Genomic DNA, 12,500 nt, shown 5'->3' with positions numbered 1-12,500 from the left:
AATAAAGAGAACAGCCGCATAAGACCTACCCATACCAAGCTCGAAAAAAATTGACAGAGGTCGTCGGAGTTAGTCTCCGGTGTGGTTTAGCCCTAACACTAAGTAATTCAGAAAAGTGGGTGGAGCAGGTACTTATGTTGATAATATGTGCGGCTATGTGGTCTAGTGGTATGACACTCGCTTTCGGATCGGAAGGTCCTGGGTTCGAGCCTCGCGCTCGGCGCATAGTTGAGAACCCTGGAAAAGGCTCTCTACTCACATTCTCTCAACGTACTCAGGTGTAAAATGAGTACCTGGCCGTTAACAGCGTTGTCTCTGTCCGAAAAATTGTAATATCGCCTAACAGGCGTCATGTCTCGTTCTACATGTTACGTGTTGCTGTTAGTCAGGGACCCCTTGTGGGGTCTCGAACCCGCGACCTTACCGGTACGACAGCTGCGCCTCGCCGGGGAGAGCGTGGCTCTACTAACTATCTGAGCTATCCACTACTCATAGAGCCACGCTCTTCCCGGCCAGGCGGAGTTGTCGTCCCAGTTAGGTCGCGGGTTCGAGCCCCCATCGAATCGCCGCCGTGAAATTTTGATTCTCTGTTGTTTTCTGGCACTTTCTTACTCACTTCATAACACTAAGTATTAATCTTGTTGTTGTTGTTGTTGTTGTTGTTGTTTTTATTGTTGTTACTGTTATTGTCGCGTGTATCATAAGAATATTATACACTTTTGAAAATTATAAAAAATCGAGTAAATGAATAAATTGATAAATATTATAGAAATATAGAAAAGTAAATTGATACAAATAACAAGGTGGGGATCCTGACATCCCATAGTGGGCAGGGAGGTACATACTGTGTCTTCTACCCCCCTATGTCTGTTTTCCAACATGCTTTCTGTCTTTGTCTTGGAATGATATTACTTGGTTTTGTCCTGGCTCTGGCTGGGAGGGAAACAGTCAAATGTATAGTTAGTTTTGGGAGATGATATTTTTTCCCCTTGTAAATCATCTCTCTGTTATGCACTGTATTATGTATTATATATATTTTATTTGTAAACATTTGAGTGTATCCTAGTGAGTGAGTGAGGACCTGTGCTTGTGTCTGGATGAGACTTTTAGGTGATCTCAGACTAAGTACACTGATAGTGTGCTCTTGGAATCTACATCTGCTCTCTATTTGAACCACTTCCCTTTGTCTTACCTTTTCTTGGGTGCTTTAATTGTAATTCTAGAACTTTTTACTATCCCATTTTCTTCCTTTTTACTGGCGCTGATATGACATTAATGTGTTGCAAGCGCCGTAAAACCCTTAAAAACAAAACAAAAAAACGATACAAATAAATAAATAAAGAAAGAAATGAGTGAATGAAAACTGATACATATTTGTATAAAATAAGTTTTAAAAAATAGAAAAATAAATAAATGTATAGATAAATATTTATTTATTTGTTTATTTATGTAATTGTTTACCCATCTTTTTATTTATTCAATTATACATCATTTATTTATAAATTCATTTATCTACCCCCCTATTTATTTATTTATTTATTTATTTATTTATTTATTTATTTATCCATCTATTTCAGATATATATTTGTTTATCTTTGTATCCCGTTATATATTCCTCCTCCATTTGTTTATTTATTTTAAATCATAAAAAATGTAATGTTACATGATCACTATAATTTGTTTATCTTTAGGGTGACGTTCTCACAAAAGGCATACAATGGACTGAAACAATCAACTGAATTTTTTGTTGTTGACGATTCGTGACCAAGAACTCACAGCATTATATTAGGATACATAATTCTTGTGTGATTCTCAAATTTCATCTCTCCGATATTCCAATTGAATTTGGGAGTGGATTATTTTGGATATGATTGAATTTGTGTTATTGGAATGGGGATTTCGCTGTGCTCAAGGTAAGGATTAGAATAAATATCTCTCTCTAATCTCTTCTCTGCTCTCTTCTCTCTCATCCATCTCATCTCTCTCATTTCTCTTAATCTTCGTACTCTTTTTGTTCATTCTTCTGCACATTCCCTCTCTAGTCTAATATCCCCACTCTCTTCCTCTCTCTCTCTTCCTCTCTCATCTCTATCTCTCTACTTCTCTCTATCTCTATCTATCTATCTTCTACTCTATCTATCTTCTTCTATCTATCTATCTATCTATCTATCTATCTATCTATCTATCTATCTTCTATCTATCTATCTATCTATCTATCTATCTATCTATCTATCTATCTATCTATCTATCTATCTATCTATCTATCTATCTATCTATCTATCTATCTATCTATATCATCTATCTATCTATCTATCTATATCTATCTATCTATCTTCATACTATCTATATCTATCTATCTATCTATCTATCTATCTATCTAATCTATCTATCTATCTATCTATCTATCTATCTATCTATCTATCTATCTATATCTATCTATCTATCTATATCTATCTATCTATCTATCTATCTATCTATCTATCTATCTATCTATCTACCTATCTATCTATCTATCTATCTATCTATCTGTCTATCTATCTCTATCTATCTATCTATCTACTATCTATCTATCTACTACGTCTATCTATCTATGTCTCTATCTACCTATCTCTCTGTCCACCTATCTATCTATTTATCTCTCTATCTATCTATCTATCTATCTATCTATCTATCTATCTATCTATCTAACTATCTATCTATCTATCTATCTATCTATCTATCTATCTATCTATCTATCTATCTATCTATCTATCTATCTAACTATCTGTCTATCTATCTGTCTATCTGTCTATCTATCTACCAATCTATCTATCTATCTACCTATCGGTCTATCTATCTATGTCTCTATCTACCTATCTCTCTGTCCACCTATCTATCTATTTATTTATCTATCTATCTATCTATCTATCTATCTATCTATCTATCTATCTATCTATCTATCTATCTATCTATCTATCTATCTATCTATCTATCTACTATCTATCTATCTATCTATCTATCTATCTATCTATCTTTCTTTCTATCTATCTATCTATCTATCTATCTATCTATCTATCTATCTATCTATCTATTTTCTATTTATCTCCCTCTCTCTGTATATACTTATAATCACATTTTAATCAAGACGGTAATGATAGAGTCACAAAATCCCCAGCCTGTTTTAATATATACTTTAAATCTGGGTTCCGATAGTTTAGAGCCAGTTACTAAGTTACCATGCGTCATTACGAGGAAAGTGACGTCATGACTGTTGAAGCCTATTCACTGCGTACCTATAGATAGTTCGACGTTGACGTCACTCAGGTCTTTGTTATTGTTTTTCCCCATCCACGTTTATGAGTAATTCTCACTAAACTGTATCAACCTGACTATAAACATTCATGGTTACACATAGTTTTATGTGTTGGTCCGTTATACCTACGGATGGTAATGTTGTGAGTTTTTTAGCCAAGCGTATACTATCTATATAAGTAGTCCTTCGGATCATTAGGCCCCATAGAGCCTGAGCTTATTATCCCAGCTTCTACAGCTAGAAACAGGCAATAGCTATTCATTGCAACCCTTTGGACAGAACGCTAGTCAATAGCAAAGTACGTTCTTTCAGTTCAGTTCTTACAGAATCAGCTTCTCACTCACTATTCCTCAAGGTTGAAAAAATTAGATTCGGACATTCCTGTGACGACAGTGAAGACAACATAGACAGTGATGATGATGATGATGATGATGATGATGATGATGGTGATGATGATGATGATGATGATGATGATGATGATGATGATGATGATGATGATGATGATGATGATGATGATGATGATGATGAAGATGATGGTGATAATGATGATGATGATGGCGATGATGATGATGATGATGATGATGATGATGATGATGATGATGATGATGATGATGATGTGATGATGATGATGATGGCGATGATGATGATGATGATGATGATGATGATGATGATGATGATGATGATGATGATGTGATGATGATGATGATGATGATGATGATGATGATGGTGATGATGATGATGATGATGATGATGATGATGATGAGATGATGGCGATGATGATGATGATGATGATGATGAGGATGATGATGATGATGATGATGATGATGATGATGATGATGATGATGATGGTGATGATGATGATGATGATGATGATGGTGATGATGATGATGATGATGATGATGATGATGATGATGATGATGATGATGATGATGATGATGATGATGATGATGATGATGATGATGAATGATGATGATGATGATGATGATGATGATGATGATGATGATGATGATGATGGATGATGATGGTGATATGATGATGGATGATGATGATGATGATGATGATGATGAGATGATGATGATGATGATGATGATGATGATGATGATGATGATGATGATGATGATGATGATGATGATGGTGATGATGATGATGGCGATGATGATGATGATGATGATGATAATAATGACGATAACGATAACGATAATGATAATGACAATGGTCGTGATAATGATGATGACCATGTTGAAAAATGAACAAAATAATAATAATAGATATAAATAATATATTATATGGAAACAGCAAGTGTATTGTTTGAACTCCCAAACTAACGCCCCTCTCCGACAATAACAGAACGTAGATTGTATGTATGTATGTATAAAACAACACACAAGTCCTTCCATTCAACAGTGTTCCGCCCAACTAATTGAAACTGGGTTGCCAGATAAATTTGGAGAAAAATGCCCAACAAGTCGCAGGAGAATGACAATTTGTCATTAAAAATGCCAAACTTTTCCAGACACCAGCCTATTGGTGTTGAGCGACTAGGTAAAATAATCACAACATCCGCCATCCGGATAAAATATACCGAGGCACAAGACCTTGTGTAACCTTAACTCTCTCTTTACCGATCCTTTTCAGTATTTTCCCAAAATGGCAGGCTTACCCAGCAGAAAATTTGTTTTTTTTTAAACTCAAACAAGTTCTCTACAAAACGATTTTATGTTCTCATTAATTAAACTAACAAAGATCATTCTTGAAAGTTTGTGATGTAAAAATAAATCTTGAATAAAAAAAATGTATATATTGTGTCGTAACAAATGTGACAATTTTGCTGTAGGTGGTAAGGAGATGGGTAAACGTTTATAGTCTGGCCGATAAAATTAGTTATAACTTATCATTAAAACGACAGTATAGATAGAATGCGCTTGGCCAAGGAGTTCACAACATTGCCATCCGGAAGTATAACGGACCAACACACAAACTCTGTGTAACCATGAACTTTTATAGTCTGGTTAATACAGTTTAGTGAGAACAACTCACAAACGCGGATGACAAAAACAATAACAAAGGCCTGAGTGACGTCATCTGCATACTATCTATAGATAGATCGAAGGTGACATCACTCGGGTCTTTGTTATTGTTTTTTGCCATCTACGTTTATGAGTAATTCTCACTTAACTGTATTAACCAGACTATAAACGTTTAAAGTGACACACAGTTTTGTGTGTTGGTCAGTTATACTTCCGGATGGCAATGTTGTGAACTCCTAAGCCAAGCGCATACTACCGGGGGACTGAACTGCGTGCTTTCCATTGTGCGGCTGTGTGGTCTTGTGGTATAACACTCACTTTCGGATCGAAGGTCCTGGGTTCGAGCCTCGCTCGGCGGCTCATAGTTGAATGCTTGGAAAAGGCTCTTTACTCACGTTCTGTCAACTTACTCAGGTGCAAAATGAGTACCTACTGGCCATTAACAGCGTTGGCACTGTCCGAAAAAAATGTACTATCGCCGAACAGGCGTCTTGTCACGTCCTATGTGTTAAGCGTATCTGTTGGCCAGGGACACCTTGTAAAGCGCTTAGTGGATATTGCACTATATAAAAGCTCATTTTAAAAAATACACATAAAAGTGAAAAAATTCTAAATTTTATCGCTGCCATCGGTAATTAAGTAAGTGTATAGATTTGAATAAAAATTTCACCTCGACCTGTAAAGATCAAGGCGGATGACAATTTGTATATTTTGGGAATTACATGTTCATTTGACCATCAAATAGATGAATGTACGAGATACAGTTTTTATATTTGTTCAAAAATTCCAAAATGCCAAACATTTTTTCCATGCCAAACGGTAACCCCACCCCCCATCTAAACAAACAAACCCCTCTCCTACTCCGCAACCCCCCCCCCCCTGAAAAATGAAAACCAGAAAAATTCGCAACCCCCCCGCCCCCGCCCCCCCCCCCCCCCAATAAAGAAGACGAAACACATTGAAACAAAAACAAATACAAGAAAAAAATAATTAAAACTAACCATAAAAAGAAAGTTCAAAACCAAAAAAAACAAAAACAAAAAAAAAAAAAACAACCCCCAAAAAACACGCTCTTCACCCCCCATCCCAGGAACGCCAGGAATTAAAACAAAAAAATCTCTGGCATTGACAACGCCAAATTGACAACCGTGCCACTTAATTAGAACACACCAAATTACACGGAGGGTTTTCCAAGTGCGATCAATTCTCTTTCTTACCGTAACAAACTAAATCCTTAATCAGTAGTCCCCCCCCCCCCCAACCCCTTGTAAGGTTTTCCCCTGCCGCTTAATGCGAGTTCTGTCAAATACATATATACCGAAGATATGGAAACCCATTGAACCAATCGTATGGACAAAAATGTGAGTGTCCCCACTTAATATATATATATATATATATATATATATAATATATATAAATATATATATATATATATATATATATATATATATATATATATATATATAATTTTAATATTTACCACAATGTTGGAGTCAGTCTACATCGATGTTTCAGGCCTAAATCAGCCATCGTCAGGACTGTGTGTTACATGAGTTTGGTTTGTTGTCTGTTGTTGTTCGTTGAAGTAGTTCCGATTTGTAGTTGATTAGTAAGTACTTCCGGCGATGTGGACACGTATTGTACATCTCATTTTTCGTGTTGAGTGTGGTTTCATGAGGGTGTTTGATTATAGTATATTTCTCTTCCAGGCATAAGCTACATTGTTTTGATGTTGGTGTGTATCCTGTTAGCTTTAGATAAAATTTTCCATGAAATGTTGGGGTCTAGTTTGTTGTCTTTGAAAACCAAACAACACCATTAGCTACATTAATAAAAACAGCAACCACCCCCGTCCGTCATTGAAAACATACCAAAAGCATAGCACTGAGGGTCAGCAAACTTTCGGAAAACAGAGAGATATTCAACGTCACAGCCACACCCTACAAAGAAGCACTCACAAAAAGCAGATACAACACACCATTTGAATACACATACGCCCCCTCTCATGTAAACCTCAACACACAAGTAAAGAATGCAAAACAAGAAAACGACATATTACTTGGTTCAACCCACCTGATTAGGACTGAAACATCGATGTAGACTGACTCCAACATTGTGGTAAATATTAAAATAATAATTCGCTCCATTGCTACATGTCGAACATATTTGTATCAAACACGATTCAATAATTATATATTATATAAATATACTGGAGCAGTTATATAGCGCAGTACTCACTAAACAGAGTCAAAGCGCTTTACAATTACAACGCTCGTGTTTCCATTCCAATAGAAAGATCCAATAGTTGAACAGCTACAAAACATCATCATGTGATCAATGCCTTGAGATAACAAAACAACTCCATAGTTGTATAGATTGGCTCTCTTTATTGCCTCTCTCAATCATAAATAATTAAGTATGGTTAATTAGACTGTGGGGGAGACAGGTGTGGGAAGAGATAAGGCGAAGAGAGAAGGAAGGATTGGGAGATACGGAGTGATAGGGTGGGGGGGGGGGGGGGAGAGAATGATAGTAAGGAAAGGGGTTGGGGAAGAGAGATAGAGAGATAGACAGATAGATAGAAAGAGAGAGAGAGAGAGAGAGAGAGAGAGAGAGAGATGGATAGATAGATAGATATATAAAGAGAGGGAGGGAGAGAGAGAGAGAGGGAGAGAGAGAGAGAGAAAGAAAGAGAAAGGGAGAGAGATATAGCTTGATTGATAGATAGATAGATAGATAGATAGATAGATAGATAGATAGATAGATAGATAGAGCGAGCGAGAGGAAGGGACAGAGAGAGATAGGTTGATAGATAGACAGATAGACAGAGAGGAGAGAGGGGGGAGGAGGGAGAGAGGTTGGCTCTCTCTCTCTCTCTCTCTGTCTCTGTCTCTCTCTCTCTCTCTCTCTCTCTCTCTCTCTCTCTCTCTCAGTATTTGTTGTTTTTAGCCAGCCATTTTTATGAATATTTCTCACTAAACTGTTATAGTCAGAGTATAAACGGTCACGGTTACACACAGTTTTGTGTGTTGGTTCGTTATTTCCGCTGGCGAATGTTGTTAGCTTTTTGCCTGAGCAATAAATTCTATAGATAGAATGCACTTGGCCAAGGAGTTCACAACATTGCCATCCGGAAGTATAACGGACTAACACACAAACCTATGTGTAACCATTAACTTTTATAGTCTGGCTAATACCGTTTAGTAAGTATTACTCATAAACGTGGATGGCAAAAAACAATTATAAAGACCAGAGTGACGTCAACTTCATTCTATCTATTCCCAACATCGATATCAAGGCCAACATAATACCGTTTTGAGACGATGTGTCACATAATTTGCATATTGGATTTGTGTATAGGTTTCTACGGTAACACTATCCCATAATCTCCTTTTTAATATGCACGGCAATGTTAATGAATAATAATCGGTTTTAGGCACAGCTATGTTTTCGTGGAGAGTCAATAATTTGATCCGAAAAATGTGTGTGTGTGTGTGTGTGGTGTATTGTGATTTGTGTGTGGTTTGTTGTGTTTATTATGTGGTCTGTTGTGTTTAGTGTGTGGTGTGTTGTGATTTGTGTGTGGTTTGTTGTGTTTATTATGTGGTCTGTTGTGTTTAGTGTGTGGTGTGTTGTGATTTGTGTGTGGTTTGTTGTGTTTATTATGTACTCTGTTGTGTTTAGTGTGTGGTGTGTTGTTGAAATGTGTGTGGTTTGTTGTGTTTATTATGTGGTCTGTTGTGTTTAGTGTGTGGTGTGTTGTGATTTGTGTGTGGTTTGTTGTGTTTATTATGTACTCTGTTGTGTTTAGTGTGTGGTGTGTTGTTGAAATGTGTGTGGTTTGTTGTGTTTATTATGTGGTCTGTTGTGTTTAGTGTGTGGTGTGTTGTGATTATCGTAGGGCAGGGCCCCTTGCACATAATATTTGCAGGTCTGATAACCGAACGCGATAGATAGATCAAAATTGACGTCACTACGGCCTTTGTCACTGTTTTTTTTTTGTTTTTGTTTTTCCATCCGCCTTTATGAGTAATTCTCACTAAACTGTATTAACCAGACTATAGATAGAATGCGCTTGGCCAAGGAGTTCACAACATTGCCATCCGGAAGTATAACGGATCAACACACAAACTCTGTGTAACCATGAACTTTTATAGTCTGGTTAATACAGTTTAGTGAGAACAACTCACAAACGCGGATGGCAAAAACAATAACAAAGGCCTGAGTGACGTCATCTGCATACTATCTATAAACGTTCATGGTTACACATAGTTCTGTGTGTTGGTCCGTTATACTTCCGGATGGCAATGTTGTGAGCTTCTTAGCCAAGCTCATACTGTCTATAAACGATTAAGGTTACACATAGTTCTGTGTTTTGGTCCGTTATACTTCCGGATATAGATAGTGTGCGCTTGGCTAAGAAGCTCACAACATTGCCATCCGGAAGTACAACAGATCAACAACACAAATCTATGTGCAACCTTATAGCACTAAAGCCCAGAGCTGCCAGATTGGCCAATATTTCGCCCCAAAGAGAATTGTATTCTGTTTTCAATTTTAAAAGTATTTTTATTTTTACAATGTTTAAGATCGATTTTCCTAGTCGATAGTCGATTTGTTATTTATCAAAACCGATGAGTTTTTGTTTTTTTTCAAAAGTGCTGGAGTATTATTAGTATTTGGCCACGTGGGGCTGAAGTTGACAACTTTTGGAGTCGAAATACGCTCCAACAGTCGTAACGTCACTTCCCTCGTAATGACGCATGGTAACTTAGTAACTGGCTCTAAACTATCAGAACAATGTCGGACGCCCTTACGAAATATTTCTCCGACGAGCATAAAAGCGTATCCAGAGGAGAAAAACATTATAAATCTGATCATGTTTTGATTTTCATACATTCTGATCACATGACATGTGAAAAAGTTCTATCCAGCAGGAAGAATAAAAGTACCGATTTTCTTTGTTTAGAACCAAGCTGCTGGTTGCTGGGCGGACGTGACATCAGACTATTGAATCCCATTAGTGCGCACCATAACAAATATAGATTATTTTTTTTACCATTCATTACTCTGGGAAAACAACGTATGAAATATTTCTCCGACGAGCATAAAAGTGTATCCAGAGGAAAAAAACATTATAAATATGATCATGTTTTGACTTTTATACGTTCTGATCACATGACATATGAAAAGTTCTAGCCAGCACGAAGAATAAAAAGTAATGATTTTCTTTGTTTAGAACCACGATGGCCGCCGTTGCCGGGCGGCGTGACATCAGACTATTGAATCTAATTGGCCTGGAATAACTCTGGCTCATCCATCAGCCCGGCAAATGACACATCGGAGATGTGTTATTCTCGTTTTAACACATTTAGTTTCGAATTTCCTGTTTCTACCTGGTTTACATTCATTATACTTGCAAATAACAAATAAACTCATTTGGTATTAAATTATAATTTTGTCTACATCGCATGTTTGATGATTTACGTAGTATCATTTTTTACACCTCTATGGTCACTAGTTATGGAGACCTGTCTACATCTACGAAAAAATCGTAGAATTAATGCGGCTATGTGGTCTAGTGGTATGACACTCACTTTCGGATCGGAAGGTCCTGGGTTTGAGCCTCGCTCGGCGCATAGTTGAGTCCTTGGAGAAGGCTCTTTACTCACATTCTCTCACCGTACTCAGGTGTGAAATGAGTACATGGCCTTTAACAACGTTGTCTTTGTCCGAAAAATTGTAATATTGCGGCATGGCATGTCCCGTCCTATATGTTAAATGTTGCTGTTGACCAGGGACCCCTTGTAAAGCGCTTTGAGAACATCATTTAGTGGATATTGCGCTATATGATGCTCAATTTAAAAAAAATTGTGAAAGTAAATTGTTAGCTATAACTACTAGCTACTAATTTTATTTCATAAAAATTACGATTTTTTTGCATTTTTCAATAGGCGGTGGGTCTTCGTTATTATTTGTGATCGACTCGCACACACTATTTGCAAATCTGACATCCTAATTCATTATGGGCTCATTGTTGTTGTAATGGAAATCTCAAAAAATGACGCAAAATATTGTCCATTACAACAATGTTAAACCAGGCCCATAATTGCGTTCGGATGTCAGACCTGCATAATATATGTTTATAATCTTGCTTTGAAAGATATTAACGATACATAGTAGAAGTAAAGCCATCTCCATCCGTCATCATCGCCTGCAGAATTCTAGAATGTATTGACATTTCCAAGAGAAGTGAATACGTACTTGTATTCGATTACTGACTTGTGTTACGTTGTGTTTTTAATTTTCCTGTTCTTCTGTTTACTCCAACTTTCTCTCCAATCATCAATAGCAGTATTAACACACTTCCAAGTAGTTTGGAATCGGAAAAGTCGAAGGTGTGACGTCACTTCTCTACCATTGTTGATTATAACCCAGCTTTGAAAGATTGTATCGATACATTGTAATAGAAGTAATACAATCTCCACTCACTGTTTGTCATTCTAGAATGTATTGACATTTCCAAGAGAAGTGAATACGTACTTGTATTCGATTACTGACTTTTGTTTTGTTTAAATAAATATGGATCTAGGCAGATAAAGTTTCAAAATTGAACAAAAATAATGTGTGTTTTAATTTTCCTGTTCTTCTGTTTACTCCAACTTTCTCTCCAATCATCAATAATAGCAGTATTAACACACTTCCAAGTAGTTTGGAATCGGAAAAGTCGAAGGTGTGAGGCCACAACTTCTCTACCATTGTTGATTATAACCCAGCTTTGAAAGATTGTATCGATTCATTGTAATAAAAGTAATACAATCTCCACTCACTGTTTGTCATTCTAGAATGTATTGACATTTCCAAGAGAAGTGAATACGTACTTGTATTCGATTACTGACTTATGTTACGTTTAAATAAATATGGATCTAGATCTCTACATAGATAAAAAGTTTCAAAATTAAAAAAAAAATAACATGTGTGTTTTAATTTCCCGGTTCTTCTGTTTCCTCCAACATTCTGTCCAATCAATGGGAGTATTAAATATTAATAACGGTGAGTAAACTCTGCCTGTTGCGTTTTAATTATCATTCTTGATTAATATTTGTTTAAATGTCGATCTGAACAAATACACGTTGCGAATGTGTGCGGGCGAGATCAGCAGGGTTTTTATAATGGTTTTA

The 12,500-nt window shown here is 36.5% G+C and overlaps 1 protein-coding gene across 2 annotated transcripts in view; it reads left to right on the top strand.

The window, feature by feature from the left end:
- The window catches only part of LOC144956159 (uncharacterized), a 344,559-nt gene that overhangs the window by 4,065 nt on the left and 327,994 nt on the right, over positions 1 to 12,500 (top strand). For both annotated transcript variants that reach the window (XM_078886547.1, XM_078886545.1), the window contains exon 2: positions 1,692 to 1,913. The gene's annotated coding sequence lies outside the window, so the exon portion shown is untranslated. The remainder of the gene's footprint in view (positions 1 to 1,691; positions 1,914 to 12,500) is intronic.

The sequence above is a fragment of the Berghia stephanieae genome, chromosome 10 (genome assembly GCF_034508935.2).
Source record: "Berghia stephanieae isolate SIO BIC M18660-M18661 chromosome 10, UCSD_Bste_1.3, whole genome shotgun sequence".
In the NCBI taxonomy this organism is placed as follows: domain Eukaryota; kingdom Metazoa; phylum Mollusca; class Gastropoda; order Nudibranchia; family Aeolidiidae; genus Berghia; species Berghia stephanieae.
This window is presented reverse-complemented; position numbering and strand designations above follow the sequence as displayed.